This window comes from Lethenteron reissneri, chromosome 47, assembly GCF_015708825.2.
Source record: "Lethenteron reissneri isolate LAM-NWPU_2019-01 chromosome 47, ASM1570882v1, whole genome shotgun sequence".
In the NCBI taxonomy this organism is placed as follows: domain Eukaryota; kingdom Metazoa; phylum Chordata; class Hyperoartia; order Petromyzontiformes; family Petromyzontidae; genus Lethenteron; species Lethenteron reissneri.
This window is the reverse complement of record NC_083825.1, coordinates 6792426-6809524: the sequence shown is the minus strand read 5'-3', so window position 1 is coordinate 6809524 and position 17099 is coordinate 6792426. Positions and strand designations below refer to the sequence as shown.

The window sequence follows — 17099 nt, the reverse complement described above, 5'->3', positions numbered from 1 at the left end:
CACAGACACGTACACACAGCCGCTAACACACACATACACACACTTACACACACAGACACTAACTCACACACACACACACACAGACGCTAACTCACACACACAAACTCACATACACCGCCACTAACTCACACACACAGACACACAGACGCTAACACACACACACAGACACGTACACACACAGACACTAACTCACACACACACACAGACGCTAACTCACACACACAAACTCACATACACCGCCACTAACTCACACACACAGACACACAGACGCTAAGACATACATACACACACTTACACACACAGACACTAACTCACTCTCACACACAGACACTAACTCACACACACAGACACACACACAAACTCACATACACCGCCACTAACTCACACACACAGACACATAGACGCTAACACACACATACACACACTTACACACACAGACACTAACTCACTCACACACACAGACACTAACTCACACACACAGACACACACACACACAAACTCACATACACCGCCACTAACTCACACACACAGACACACAGACGCTAACACACACATACACACACTTACACACACAGACACTAACTCACTCACACACACACAGACGCTAACTCACACACACAGACGCTAACTCACACACACACACAGGCACAAGGTCACAAAGACCACCCGTATAGCCTCAACAGATTCATACTCTCAGGTTTTTTTTTCGGTAAAGTCACGTAGGTAAAAAATAAAATTAAAAGTTAATAAAAGTAATAATGGAAATAAAATTACTGTTATTAACTTTTAATTTTATTTTTTTACCTACGTGACTTTACCGAAAAAACCTGAGAGTATGAATCCTTGCAGTCGCGAAAGCTTCAAATATAGGACCTAAACAGATTATTGGGGCAGGTGCTGTTAGCGAGCACCTACTCTATGACGACCGACAGACACACGAGGGGGTGGGTGACCAGCATCACGCCCGGCCGTCTTTATCTCCCTAGTGGCGATGCTTACAGATCGAGACAAAGTCGGCCGGGCGTGGTGCTGACCACCCACCTCCTCGTATGCCGCGTGCCGGCCTTCATAGGTGCTCATAAATCAACGTTTTTGGGTTTAGATCGCGTTACTTATAAATGTGTCGTAACCCTCCACCACCCGACACGGCCAATCAGTAAAAAAGTGTCACGTTGACAAAAGACAATTAGTTCACTGCTTTAGCCCACCGGTGTGTTGAAGCGTGAAACCACAACATTCATAGGTGCTACTCGCTAACAGCACTTGCCCCAACAGTCTGTGAGGCTATACGAGAGGATCTTTGTCTTTTGGCCGGTATCGGCGGGCGAGCGAGCGGGCGGGGGGCGTCTTAAGCTACAGCCCAGACTCCTTCATCTCGCCTTACGGGGTTCATCTTCCTTCCTCTCGCTGTATTTACCCTTTCACATGTAAATCGGTGCTACCGACACCACGGGGCTCATCTGCCGATTGGCAAACGCGACGAACAAGACGGGGCCTTGTGCGCGCGCCCCGGGTTGGCGAGCACGTCCGGCACGTGGAAATCCACTTTCGTATCGTAGGTTCGGGTTGAGATAGCGGGCTGACGCAGGTCTATTGTGCGCGGTTACCCGAGATCATGTTTAAATTCATAAAGATTCTGAGATAGCTGTGTGTGTGTGTGTGGAGGCTCGTGAAGGACGCTGCTACTGGGCAGGCAGTCGCTCCTCCAACAACAACGGAGGGCAGAGGAGCGATGCTCACAAGAAAGTGTGGAGCACGGGGTGGATAAAACACAGCACGGGCCCAGCTGGTGCATCTATCGGTGAGCCAACCCATGTCACCTGGATTTGTCCCGTGAACTTCCTATCAGCGAGCCTTCGACGCTTCACTTGGCCTCAAAGTGCACCTGGACTGGCACAGGCGCCGTGGTGACGTTACCGTCACTTAGTGGCAAATGGCGGTAAAGTTGTATTCCACGTGTAATGTGTACACACATACAGCACGTGTACACGCACACGTGCTGTACGTGTGCGTGTACACTTGTTCGACTTGACAGCGTTAATTGCTTGGCGTGTCACGTGGGACACACTCCAGTCTCATCCAATAGAGAAGCCGCGTCTCATCCAATAGGGAAGCCTCGTCTCATCGAACAGAGGAGCCTCGTCTCATCCAATAGAAAAGCCTCGTGTCATCCAATAGAGAACTTGCATCTCATCCAATAGACAAGCTTCATCTCATCCAATAGAGAACCCGCGTCTCATTCCGACCATGGCTTGCAAAACGTGGCAAATCTCAGGCTATGCCTCTTCTGACTTATGGAGTCTCACTGTCAAAACTGTGTGGTTGGGTTCGACATGGGTTAAGACCTTCATCCAGCAGTGAATAGACCACGGCTGATTATTGTTGTATTATTGTTACTTCGCTTGTTAACCCAGGAAAGCCTCAGTAAGTCTCATCGACTCGTATTCTCAGGAGGGTATTGCCAAGTTTTTTTGCAGGAGGGTGCGACGTTTCAATGAATGTGTGTACGTATGTAGAACTTATTTCGCACCATACGTAGCCAACCGTGCTAATCGGAGTTGCAAATTACAATAGATTAATTTGAAGGTCAACTTTAAGAATTTGAATGCTTTGGCTGACTCCAGGTGGTACATTCTACAGCAGAAGAACACACAAAGCAGGGATACAGCACACAGACTCCACGCAGAATTCTAGATTTGAAGCTTTCATGACTGCATAGATTCATACTCTTCGGTTTTTTCGGTAAAGTCACGTAGGTAAAAAAGAAAAAAAATAATAAAAAACAATAGAAATAAAATAATAAATCACGACGTTTCGGAGGCAACACAAGTGTCCGTCATCAGGTGGGAACCGTCACAGCTAAATTTACTGCATCACTTGTGATTTGCACCTCCGATTGTTATTTATTTTTTTATTTTTTACCTACGTGACTTTACCGAAAAAAACCTAAGAGTAGGAATCCACGCAGAATGGCACCCGAGTCAGGAATGAACCCCAGGCCCCTTCATGCTGGAAGACGCGAGGTTACACCACCTCGCTACCTTGCCACGTAACTATAACCCTGAACCAAAGACAAAGAGCCACCGTTTAGACTTTACAGACTGTTGGGGCAAGTGCTGTTAGCGAGCACCTAATGGAGGCCAGCATGGAACACCACGCCCGGCCACCTTTGCCTCCCCCAGTGGCGATGTTTACACACCGCACCAGCTACTCGCTTGAGGCTGAGTCAATCATGACCCCACTCACCCACGTCACTCACAGCCATCAACAGGTCAGCACGCGGGATCGGTGGCGCAATGATTAGCGGCACTGCGCTACGAACCCGCCAGACACCCGAGTTCCATTCCCGCTCACAGTCAACAACACCGGCAGTGACGATTATCTGAACCGGTTGGCGACCTACCGCGTGAAAGAAGTTCTCCGTAATACCGTACATACACACATACTCGCTAACAGTACTTGCCCGCCATGGTCTCTTAATGCTACACGGGGCTTGGGGTGGTGGTGTGGGATCTCTGTCTCTCTTAAATTTGGAGCTTTCGTGACTGCAGGAATCACTCTTTGGTTCTTTCGGTAAAGTCACGTATAAAGATAAAATAATAAATTAAATAATAGCATACGAGGGGTTAGAGAAAACATTTCTAACCCCTCCCTCTCTCCGCCCCCGCCCCCCTCTGTCTATTTAAGGCCTCGCCACAGAGACGATCTCCCTCTCTGTGCATGTGTTACTCTCTCTCTCTCTATGTATCTTGGTGATATCTGTCTGCTTATATGTCTGTCTATAGTTTTATGGCTAGATTTTTGTTGCTCTTTCATTTATACCTGATGATGATTGCTCGTGTTGCAATCGAAACGTCGTATGCTATTATTTCATTTATTATTTTATCTTTATACGTGACTTTACCGAAAGAACCAAAGAGTAATCTCTGTCTTTGTGGGGAGCAGCGGATAGACTCTTGCGAGGAGCACCTGTTAATGGATGAAACGCTGGGAACGCTGTCGGGGTCGCAGACCGCCTCGGCGAGCAGGCGGTCCCGGATCTCCCAGGCGAACATGGTGGGGTTGTGCCGCTTGTACTCGGCAATCTTCTCCACCACCTTGGGAGTCGCCACCTTGGGCTTGGAGCCGCCAATGACGCCCGGTTTGATGCTGCCCGTCTCGTAGTACCTGGCAGGTCACGCGCAGGCGGCGTCATCATCGGTAGCGGCAGCAGTAGCTGAAGTGACTGCTGCTGCTGCTGTTGGCTGTTCGCTCCATCTCTTTCAGCTGTACGGGGGCACAGTGGTGTCGTGCACACCCTCAAACCCCACTACCCCGTGCCTACCACGGTGGAGAGATGTTGACTACCTCGCCTGGTGTACAGGAAGTCGGCGGTTTGATCCCGACCCTGACGCGGTGCTGCATGTTTGAAGTTTGCGGTGTCTCTCTCTGCATTTTTCTCCGGGTCCTCCGGTTTTCCCTCCACGTTTAGAATCAATTTATTTGGCTGATAGCCATTTCGATAATAGAGAGTTTTGGGTTAGTTCGCGTACATATAATTGCGTCGTTAATTGTCCACGTGATAAGCCACTTTGTTCAGCTATCATTTGTGACCAGGTCGATTCTGCAAAAGAGTTATATAGCTTAGTAGTCCGACCCGGTAAATTTTAAAAATAGTTCATAGTTGAACTTAGTTTATATTAAAACCAGAGATGGGGTGTGTAAATCCAAATAAATACAGGGTTCCAGACTTTTCTTGTTGAAATAGACACTGGTGATGCAGTCGGAGTAACATAGGCAGTGGCAGAATCCATAGTAGCACTATCTGTTGTAGCAGCAGCACTTGTACCCTGAGCAGCAGCCGTAGTTGTAGCAGCAAGATAAGTTATACCAGCAGTAACAGCAGCAGCAGAATCAGTAACAGCGATAATGGCTATAGCTTGGATTGAAACTCATGTCTGGAGAACTGCTTTTTGTGTTTAGTTTGTTGTCCTTCCCCCACATCCCCGATTAGCACGGTTACCTATGTACGGTGCGAAAGAACTTCCACAAACACAAAGCAGCAGTAATAGAGCAGCAACAACAGCAAGCAGTTGGAGTAACATCATCAGAATCAGCGCCATCATCATCATCGTCGTCATTTCCATCGAAACAGCGTCTGCTCAAAGGGAGGTCGCTCCTTCTCTGCTGCTGCTTCCGCGTCTGGAATGTCGTCTCTCTGCTCCCTGCTTCATCTGCAAACTCCCTGCTTCATCTGCAAACTCGAGACCGATTTCGACTCGTCTGATCCTCATCAGCAGGCCACCGCCCTCGCTCAACCCCCGCCGCTCGTCTTGTCCGTCCGCCTATTCTCTCGTCGCCCATCCCAACATTCGTTTCTGCCCCCCACCCATCTCTCTATCTCTCTCTCCGCCAGTCTGCCCGCCCGCACGCCGGCCTGTTTACTCTTGTCCGCCCACACGGATTCTCGCCGACCCCTCTCCTTCCACCCGTCCATCAGTTCACATCGCGTTCCCCACGCGTCCGACCGTCCGTCTGTCCACTCGCACCGTCCAATTGTCCGCCCACCCGCCCGCCCGTTCGTCTTCCTCTCTGCCCGCTCATCAGCCCACCAAGTTTGTCCACACGTCCATCTGTCCGCACGCCCGCCCGCCCGCCCCGCTATTCCGCCAAACTCCAACTCCCGGCACCTCCGAGTAGCACGGTTGGCTACGTACGGTGAGAAAGAAGTCCAGCGTACATATACACATTGCTCACATCCCCCCCACTCCACGCACCGTCACCCCCCCCCCCCCGCACAACTACGCCCGTTCTTCCACCACTCCGCCCACCTGTAAGCCACTGCGCCAACAACTCTCCGCCCGCCTCTCCTGCACTCGGCACACACCTCTGCCACTCTGCCCACACCTCTACTCACACCTCTGCCACTCGTCCCACACCTCTGCCCACACCTGTGCCACTCTGCTCACACCTCTGCCCACACCTCTACTCACACCTCTGCGCACACCTCTACCCACACCTCTGCCACTCTGCCCACACCTCTACTCATACCTCTACTCACACCTCTGCGCACACCTCTGCCACTGTGCCCACACCTCTGCCCACACCTATGCCACTGTGCCCACACCTCTGCCACTGTGCCCACCCACCCACCCTCCACCCGCATCGTCCGTCCGTCCGTCCGCCGACCTGCCGAGGATCTTGGAGACGCACCCGTGCGACACGCGCAGCTGGCGCGAGATGTCGCACGGTCGCACCCCGCTGTGCGCCAACTCCACGATCCTTTGCCGGACCACGTCCGGCAGCGGTCTCCCGTTCACGAACACCCCGCCCAGCTGATTGACCCCGCCGTGCCCTGCGATACACCCAGTTGGGGTGGGGTGGTGGAGGAGGTGCAGGGTAGGGGATGGGGTAGACACGGAGGCGACAGAAAGGTAATATAGCGGTTGTTCTGTATTCGCGAATTTGGCCAATTAGTATACTCGACTCATCGGATAACACGAAGGTTGCTGTAGAAAAGGTCTCACATCTCCCCCGCCACCACCCCCCCCCCACGTGTGCCGCTGGACGGGAGGTGATAGTATGGCTCGGTCGCGTCATCGGCATCAGCCGCGTCGCGCTGGGTGTGGCTTGTAGGGGGTTTCCCGCCTTCGGGAGGATGTGGGGCCTGACGTCGCGTTGGAAGCTGCCCGAGTAATCGACCACGAATAAAGTAGTCGATGATTATTTCAGTCGATTGGTTCACTTAAACGACCAATCGTAGTCCCAGCTCGACGCTACAATGCCCGCCCTTTAGTCAATTTGTGCTATGAAGAAGAGCCATTGCCCGAAACGTCGCCTATTGTATATCTTTTAAGGTCTAAACAAACGGCGTTATTGAGGAACGCTGAATTTTCCGTCTCAATCGGAGCCTGCATTTACGACGTACAAAGACAAAGATCGATCTACCGTATAGGCATCATAGATTATTGGGGCAAATGCTGCTAGCGAGCACCTATGAAGGCCGGCACGCACGGCACACGAGGGGGTGGGTGACCAGCACCACGCCCGACCCGCCTTTGTTTCCCCAATCGCCATTGGGGCAAGTGCTTCTTTGCGAGCGCTTGCCCCAATGGCGAGGGGTGGATGGCCAATGTTTAACACACGGCACCAGGTACTCATTTGAGGCTGAGTCGACCTAGGGGAGGGCCCAGGTCCGGTTCAGGTAATCGTCACTGGTGGTGGCCGTGAACAGGGCATCGAACTGGGGTGGCCGGGTTCGTAACGCAGCGTAGCGCTTACCGATGCACTACTGCTCCCCATCAACAACAACAACAACCGCCATTCGCCACGAAGTGGCGGTGACGTCACCACGACGCTTGTGCCAGGCTAGGTGCACCTCGAGGCCACGTGAAGTGTCGAACGCCCGCTGGCAGGAGGTCACGGGGCAGACCCAGCAGGTGCCACAGGTCGACTGACTGAGACGACTGGCTGATGCATAGAGTTACCCCATAGAGTTACACACTACCTGCTACTCCTCATTCATATGTATGCTAATATAAGTGATAAACACGTTCAAATGATGATGTTAAAAACAGATCACATTTTCACATAACTTACCGCAATAAATGACAAATATTAAATATTCGAATTTCAATACAGTTGTTTTTAAATAGTGATGATAATAATGAATGAACGGCCCTTTGTCAATCCACTGCTGGATGAAAACCTCTCGACGCCGTACCGGTCATGGGAAGTTGTTTGACCATACTTCACCACGCTGGTCACTCACTGATGTTAGCCGTGGTCGGGAATCCGACTTGTCGCCCGCAGTCGATGCACGCTGCAGTGCGCTAACCGCTGCGCCACCGCTCCCCCCCCCCCATCTCTCCCCACGAAACATGATTACGTAGCAAATGCATTGTTACGTACAGTACTTCTTGCAATAAGTTACTGAATGAAATAACAAAACGTTACCGCCATCACCGCATTAGAAGATTCGCTGCCCCCCACCCGTATATGGCCCCTGTACTGCAAGTGAGGGTGATGCGTCTTATAAACCGGTGTAGGTTTGCGTGCGTCTTACTTTTCGGTGTGTCTTATAATCCGGCGCGTACGATAATTATTCGGCTCAAGTTAATTTGCGTGTATAAAAAATAAAACCCAAACACGTCATTACGGACTACAGGGGGCTATTGTGAACACCAGCGGCGTTATATTCATGTTAAGAATGTGTTGGCGTTCAAATGTAAGCAAAAAAACCACACCACATTTATACATAATAGGCCTGTTAAATGTGCAATAGTAGTCAGTGGCCAGCTTCACTTTGCTTTTTATCGGCTCTAGCGTGTCACTCCGCGGGAGACGAATTGGTTGGTGGTGTTGGTCGCGTGTACATTCGTTCAGCACGAGCCCGACGGATATTTACTGCGTGCAATGTACAGGCGTGCAGAACATTACATGCACATTAACGCGCACGCATAAAGATCCTCCGTATAGCCTTAGCAGACTGTTGGGGAAGAAGCTGTTTGCGAGTAGCACCTATGATTGGGTGGGTGACCAGCAACCCGCCCGACCGCCTTTGTCTCCCAAGTGGCGATGTTTACACATCGCACCAGATACTCATTTGCGGCTGAGTCGACCTAGGGGAGGCCCGGGACCGGTTAAAAAAATCGTCACTGGGTGTTGGCCGTGTGCGGGAATCGAACTCGTGTCGCCGGGTTCATAGCGCAGCGCGCTAACCGCTACACCACCGCTCCCCATACGTCTTAACACACACGCACAGACACACACACAGATACATGACGGAGAGGGTACGGCTGTCATCTAGTAGTGGACGAACACAAGGGCTTTACGCGTGTATACAGCACGAGCCTTGGCCAGGCGCCGAGCTTTAGGATGAACGTGCGCTCTGAGTGATGTCAATCGATCTCGATGCCCTAATTTCTCTGGGGCCCAAGTGGGGGGGGGGGGGGGGGGGGGGGTCAGATCGTCTACTAAAAATGTGCGTCGTAAATCCCTCCTCCACCCGACACAGCCAATGAACGAGCTTGACGCGTGCCCCGTTCGCGAACATTATCGCGACGTCCATCGGTCACTCGGCTTCCTATAGCCCTTCTCGAACACGGGGGTAGCGTCTCCATTTGCCACTCGGGTTCACGATGAGTCCATCGCGCGTGAGATTATTTCCTTGCGTAAGATGCGCAAAGTTGCGTGTGCTCGTGCAGACGGGGGGGGGAGGGTGGAACGTCGGCGCAGTGGGTAGCGCACGGTGATTGACGGCGACAGAGTGAGCGAGCGAGCGCTCTCGTGAGTGAACGAATACGTTGAGCGAATGAATGAAACTCGTGAGCGAGCGAGTCAATGAGAGCAAACGAGCGAGAGCGGATGAGCGAGCGAGCGGATGAACTGCGTACGATAGAGTGGGTGACGCAGTGGGCGAGCGAGCGGAAGAGTGAGTGAGAGCCCGATCAAGCGAACGAGCGAGAGAGTGAATAGGCGACTGAGTGGATACGTCGGTGAATGAAGGAGTGTGCGAGTGAATGAGCAGGTGGAGGGATAGATCGAGCGAACGACAGCGAGTGAATATGCGACTGTGGGAATGACCCACTGAATGAGTGAGCGAGCGAGCGAGGGTCTGAGTGAGTGAATGAAACGGAGAGAGAGCGAGGAAATAAGCGAAATTAATAAATGGATGAGTGAGAAATTCCGCTATTGCTCGCATTTTCATCCCATAACGTTCTTGCAGCCAGCCGTAGCTCACAACACAACAGCCATCCATTAGCGTAACACTCGTGCTGTGTGTGTGTGGAGTTGTTTGGTGTGTGTGTGGAGTTGTTGAGTGTGTGTGTGTGGAGTTATTGAGTGTGTGTGTGGAGTTGTTGAGTGTGTATGTGTGGAGTTGTTGAGTCTGTGTGTGAGGCTAGCGCTGCGCTACGAACCCGGCGACACGAGTTCGATTCCCGTTCATCGCCAAACATCAGTGGCGAATGTCTGACACGGTACTGGGCCTCCCCTAGGTCGACTCATCCTTATACAAGTAGCTGGTGCGATGTGTAAACATCGCCACTGGGGAGACAAAGGCGGTCGGGCATGGTTCTGGCCACCCACCCCTCGTGTGCCGTGGCGGCCTTCAAAGGTTGTTCGCTAACATCACTTGCCCCAACAGTCTGTTTAGGCTACACGGGGGATCTTTGTCTTTGTTATTGAGTATGTGTGAGTTATTGTGTCGTTTAGTGTGTGTTGATTTATTGAGTGTGTGTGTGTAGTTGTTGATGGTGTACGCTGTATAACATCCACATTGTTTGTGTATGTATATTTGCACATGTGTAAACATCAGCACTGGGGAGACAAAGGCGGCCGGGCGTGGTGCTGTTCCACACCACCCCCTCGGTGCGACTCGCTAAGAGCTTTTGCCCCAACACGCCTGTTCAAGGCTATACGGGGATCTTTTTATTTGCGGAGAGTTAGCGGAGTAGTGGTTAGCAGCGCACTGCAATGATGAAACCGGTCACCTGAGTTCGATTCCCAGCCGTGGCAAACGGCAGATAAACGAAGCCGTTCTGGGCCTCCGCTAGGCTGACTCAGCCTTGAATGCCTACACAACGGCGGGCTGGTGGGCAAAATGCTGGCTAGACCAGCCTCATTGCGAGCTTCCATAAGTCGACAGCACTTGCCTCTGTAGTCTGTAAGAGTTGTGCATGGCTACACACGAACCAATGTGTGTGTGTACATGTGAGCGCATTATATATATGTGCGGAGCGGTGGTGTAGTGGTTAGCGCACTGCGCTTCGAAACGGGCGAAGCGATGTTAAATTCTCACTCTTGGTCACCAACATCAGTGGCGACGATTTTAATTGTTCCTAGGCCTCCTCTAGGTTGACTCAGCCTTAAATGAGTATTGGGTGCTGCGGGTAAACATCAGCATTGGGGAAACAAAGGCGGTCGGGCGTGGTGCGTTTGCCACCCATCACCTCGTGTGCATATCTTGGCGTTAATGCTCGCTAACAGCACTTGTCCCAACAGTCTTTTAAGGCTATACGGGGGATCTTTGTCTTCGTGTCGTGTGTGTGTTGGTGTGCATCTACGAGTATATATGTCGTATAAAAACAGCCGGTTTGTAACGTCCCCCCGTATATCTTCCACAGGTTTAGGGGCCATCCGTTTAGTGCGTACGCATGGAGGGAGGAGGGGGGGTAACCCAAATGTGTACGCGTGCGTATGGGGGGTGGGTCTACTGACAATGTACGCATAGGAAACGGGGGGGGGGGGTGAAGCCTCGATAATAATTTGTCTACATTGGCCTTCAAATGAGTTAGATCGTCCGGCGGTGGACTGTTTTCTTCAACACGTTAATATGATTAATCCTTGATCGTTTCTGCGTGGATTAAATATCGGCCGCTCTATAGGATTCTGGGGGGGGGGGGGGGGGGGGTGCGTCAGGCGTACGTACGCAGGTGGGGGGGGGATGAAAAGTCCGCGTGCGTACAGGGAGGGGGGGAGGGGGGGAGGGGGGGAGGGGTCAAGTTTTGACAGATTTTTTGCGTTCCTACTAAATGGATGGCCCCTAACGGAGCAAGTGCACACATACACATGGGGACATTAACACGAAAACACACAAAGACAAAGATCCCCCTTATAGCCTTAACAGACTGTTGGGGCAAGTGCTATTAGCGAGCGCCTATGAAGGCTCGCACGGCACACGAAGGGGTGGGTGGCCAGCACCACGCCCGGCCGCCTTTGTCTTCCCAGTGCGACGTTTACACACCACACCAGGTACTCTTTTGAGGCTGAGTTGACCGAGTGGAGATCCCAGACAGGTTCAAATCATCGTCACCGGTGTTGGCCGTGAGCGGAAATCGAACTCGGGTCGCTGGTTCATAGCGCAGCGCGCTAACCACTGGCCCACCGCTCTATTTTCTGTTACATATATACATATACGTGCGGACACGCAACTGCACACGCATTCACACGCATTCACACGTCAAAGCAGGCACACTAACGCATCGCGCGTGCCGCCTGAATGTTGAATGTTGTAACACGCGCTTCAAGCTGTGCATTAAGCACGTGACAGTACAACAGATACAGCTGGCTGTAAGAGCGTTAATGGATGAAGATGCGAGCAATAGCGGAATTTCTCACTCATCCAAAAAAATAAATAAAAACAATGTATTGTATATTAGTCGACGTTTCGGGGGAATGGGCCTTCTTCATGGCAGAGCGATGAATAAGGGCAATTGCCAGAAACGTCGCCTAATTTATATCGTTATATGTTTGTTTTCCAGGCCGGTCTTAGTGAAGATTGCGTTAAAAGTCACGTGTTAAGTTGTAGTTGTTTGCGTAAAACTGCCAACGTGCTATCACAAGTATATATGAATGTATATATTTATATGGATAGTATACGCACACATTAAATTGTTTTACCGAGTCGAATATTTTACACCGTAAATAACATGCGTGTTGTACAAATATATTCGTTTTGCTTGTTGGTGTCACTAATATTAAGGGGTATCATATAAATTACAATATTTGTCTTTATATCTGACTTGCCCTATGTCTAAGTACGAGAGATAATTATTGATTAATAATTTACGGGAATTAATCGCTCGTTCACTGAACCTATCCAACGTAATTACATAAATCTTATCGTAGCAGAAAAATAACACATTTCGATTAAGATCAGGGCATCATTTCTCAAAGGATGTTTTCCGAAGCTCAGTCCCGAACAACTCCGGCTGGAATTAACCCGTGATTATGATGAATGTGTGATGTATGTATGATGTATGTATGATGTATGTATGTATGTTGAACGTCTTTCACACCGTATGTATCCAGCCGTGCTAATCGAAGGTCCTGGGGGAAGGACAACAAACTAAGCACAAAAATCGGTTCTAAAGAAATTAGTTATGAATCTAGATGATGATTTAAAAGTGATGATATTTTTATTTAAAAATAATTTGTCAGCAAGAAAATCTCACGGATTCTCACCACTCGCATTTACGACGGTCCGATATTTGGATGTTTGTCCAATTTCATTATTTGTCAAATTCCCATTGAATTGTTGTTACTGTGTTCAACATGTGGTGTTAGCGAACCGGTTATTGTTTTGTCATCACAAGTCTATATGTATACATTGTCGTCACGCTTAACGATACTACAAATCGTTTACAACCATTTGTCAATGTACTTTCTGCACGGAAGCTCTCCCCCTGCCGTCACGATAGGTGAGGATTCATTGGGCATACTTCACCACGCTGGTCAATGCGGGTTGGTTAACAGTGGCGGGTTGTTGGGGGGGTCCGTGGGGGATGGGGGGGTATCACTCGCCACTGATGTTGGCTGTTGACGGGAATCAAACTCGTAATCGCCGATGGTCGTAGCGCAGTGCGCTAACCATTGCGCCACCGCTCCACCCGTCACTCAACCCGTTACGTTATACAGTTATGCGCAGTTGTGTGTGTTTCATACGAGAAGGTTAATGAATTATGTTGAGAGCCAAAGCCAGTACTTTACTGATAATAGAACACTAACATAATTGTATACTCGCTCTTTAGACTGATATTTGTATGCAATCATGAATTGTAAAACAAATATATAGTTGAGCAGGATATGTGTGTGTTACGATGTTACGCAAATCTGTCAATGTAGCGACACTTTTGCACAGTTGACATATCCAACATAATTACGTAAAGTTACGGTGTTGGAGATCGCTGCTGCTGCTGCTGCGTTGGCGGTGATGCAAAAGCAGAAATAACTACACAAACCAACACCACATTCATCAGTAAACATATATAATGGCTGACGTTTCTGGCAACGGCCCTTCTTCATAACAGTCATAAATAGTCCATTAAAACCGTTGCTCAAATTAACACCTTAAAACTTAACCCTAAAACATCCACACTCTGACCGGCGTGGTGAAGTATGATCAAACAACCTCAACGACCACCACGTCACAGAGAAGGCCTTCATCCATCAGTGCATTGACGACGGGATGTACATTGTTATCACTTATTATTTAAGCTTAAGATAAACCTCTGCTCAGCGAGGCTTTCCTCGAAAAATAAACAACATAATTCTTCATAATCAAGTTTTTTGGGTTAGATCGCGTTATTTATAAATGTGTCGTAACCCTCCACCACCCGACACGGCCAATCAGCAAAAAAGTGTCACGTTGACAAAAGACAAATAGTTCACTACTTTAGCCCACCGGTGTGTTGAAGAGTGAATCCACAACATTTACGGTAATATTGGTCGCGAAAGCGTACGAGTTAAACTAACATAATTCTTGCTGTCATATTATCCGGATTGTAAGACGAATTTTTATCGAGTGTTTTTCCCAAAAAAGTTCTGGGTGCGTCTTATAATTCGATAGATGTAAGACAATATTTGTGTTACTCTATTGACAGCCGGTATCATTATTATAATGGTATTATTGTATTACATATGCGAATGTGCATGGTGAGCGGTAGTGTAGTGGTTAGTGTGGCGACGCAAGTTCGATTCCAGCTCATGGCCAATAGCAGTGACAGCGAATATATGAAATGGTCCTGGGCCTCCCCTAGGTCGACTCGGCCTCAAATCAGTAGCTGTTGCGGTGTGTAAAATAAAATAAAAACATGTGCATCGTATTTAGTGCTCGCTAACAACTGTCTGTTAAAGGCTATATATGTGGCGGTGGTCTTTGTAGTTAAGTATGATAGAGAGTTGGTGAAACGATTTTACGTTCTTAATGGTCATAACCACAGGCACGCCAAGAACACACCACACACACACGCAGATACATATAGGCACACACGCCCTTCATACACGCCACAACACAAAAGCACACGCAAACCAACGTACATCCGAACGCATGCCACCTTACCCACAAAGACAACAACAACAACACACACAGACCATGAACACGATTTCACAAATAACACAGCAGTAACCGACAGACACTTACACACCAGCAAACACACACGTTCATAACGAAGACAAAGACACCCGTATAGCCTTAACATGGGAAAGTGCTGTTAGCGAGCACTTGTGAAGGCTGGCACGCACGGCACACGAGGGGTTGCGTGGCCGATGTGTACACACGGCACCAGGTACTCATTTGAGGCTGAGTCGACCTAGGAGAGGCCCACGACCGGTCAAGATAATCGTCACCGCTGTTGGCCATGAGCGGGAATCTAACTCGAGTAGGCGGGTTCGTAGCGCAGCGCGCTAACCACTACGCCACCGCTCCCGACATGTACACACATGTATACCAACACGCGCGCAGAACGATGGAAATACGTGCACACACGCGTGTCATCCAGAATAGCACACAGACACTCACACTCACACCACGCAACAACACGCACACCCCAACAAACGAATACACCCCACGCCACTCACTCGCACTTTAGTCTTAAAGACAAAGATCCTCCGTATAGCCTTAACAGATTGTTGCTATTAGGGAGCACCTATGAAGGCCCGAACAGTACACGAGGGGGAGGGTGGCCAGAACCACGCGCGACCGCCTTTGTCTCCCTATTGGCGATGATTTTAAACGCCCCCACCAGGTACTTACTAATTCAGGCTGAGTCGACCTAGGGGAGGCCCAGGACTAGTTCAGCTAATCGTCACTGGTATTGACCGCGCGCTAACCGCTACATACGTACACTCACATCAACACACATCACACACACGCGTTTGTAGGACAACTTACAATCACAGACCAAAGTGTGCACACACGCACGCAGAGTCGCACTCACGATATGTCAGACGTACGCACACAATCCACACGAACTTCACTTGCACACACACACACACGCACTCAGACGCACACGTGCCTACAGCAACAAAGACAAGGATCCCCTCTATAGCCTGCAGAGACTCGTTGGGACAAGTGCTGTTCGCGAGCACCTATGAAGGCCGGAACGGTACACGAGCGGCAATGGAACGCGGGTTCGTAGCGCAGTGCGCTAACCACGCCACTACCGCTCCACACTACCAACGCACATTCGATACAATAACAAAGATCCCCGCATAGCCTGAACATACTATTCGGGCAAGTGCTGTTTGCGACTACGTATGGAGGTGGGGACGGGGCACGAGAGGGTGGGTGGCCAGCACCACGCCCGGTCGCTTTTTGTCTCCCCAGTGGCGATGTTTACACACCGCACAAGCTACTCATTGAGACTGAGTCGACCTAGGGGAGGCCCATCACTCGTTCAGATCATCGTCACTGGTGTTGGCCGTGAGCGGGAATCGAACTCGGGATAACCGTGGTTCGTAGCACAGCACAGCGCTAACAGCTCATCCTCTACACACACACACAGACCAACACACACGCACACACTCAGACCAACACGCACACACACGCACACTCAGACCCACACGCACATACACACTCAGACCAACACACACACACACACACTCAGACCAACACGCACACACGCACACTCAGACCAACAAGCACATACACACTCAGACCAACACGCATACACACACTCAGACCAACACGCACACACACACTCAGACCAACACGCACACACACACTCAGACCAACACACACACACACTCAGACCAACACGCATACACACACTCAGACCAACACACGCACACACACTCAGACCAACACGCACACACACACTCAGACCAACACACACACACATGCGTCGTCCCCAGCTCACTCCTCCATCTCCACCTCGTCCATCCGCGCGCGACCCCAGGGCGTACTCACTGTGCATGCTGACGAAGGGGTCCCCCTTACAGTGGAGGTCCATAATGGCGGGCTCGTAGTCGTTGTGGGGGGCGCGGGGTGGGTAGATGATGCTGCTGGTGGTGGTGGGGTAAATGGCGGGGGGGGGGGGGGCACCGGTGGAGGGAGGTGCCGCGAACCGCAGAGGAGCCAAGTTTGATTCCTCGCTCAGCTCCGCTCCAAACCCGCGTCTTGAGACTCGGGGGTCATCATCGGGTCCGTTACATCGGGAGCACCCAGGACGTGCCTCGAGGCGGTTTGGTGGTGGTGGGTGGTGGTGGTGGGTGGTGGGTGGTGGTGGTGGGTGGTGGTGGGTGGTGGTGGTGGGTGGTGGTGGGTGGTGGTGGTGGGTCTCTTAGCTGAGTTGCGGCGAAAGCTGAACAAAAATCTTAAACCGCCACTTCTTCGAATC

The 17099-nt window shown here is 50.5% G+C and overlaps 1 pseudogene; it reads right to left on the bottom strand.

Annotated features, from left to right (window-relative positions):
• The window catches only part of LOC133354470 (paired box protein Pax-2a-like), a 51185-nt pseudogene extending 34384 nt beyond the window's left edge, over positions 1–16801 (bottom strand).
• Positions 16802–17099: the final 298 nt, after the last annotated feature.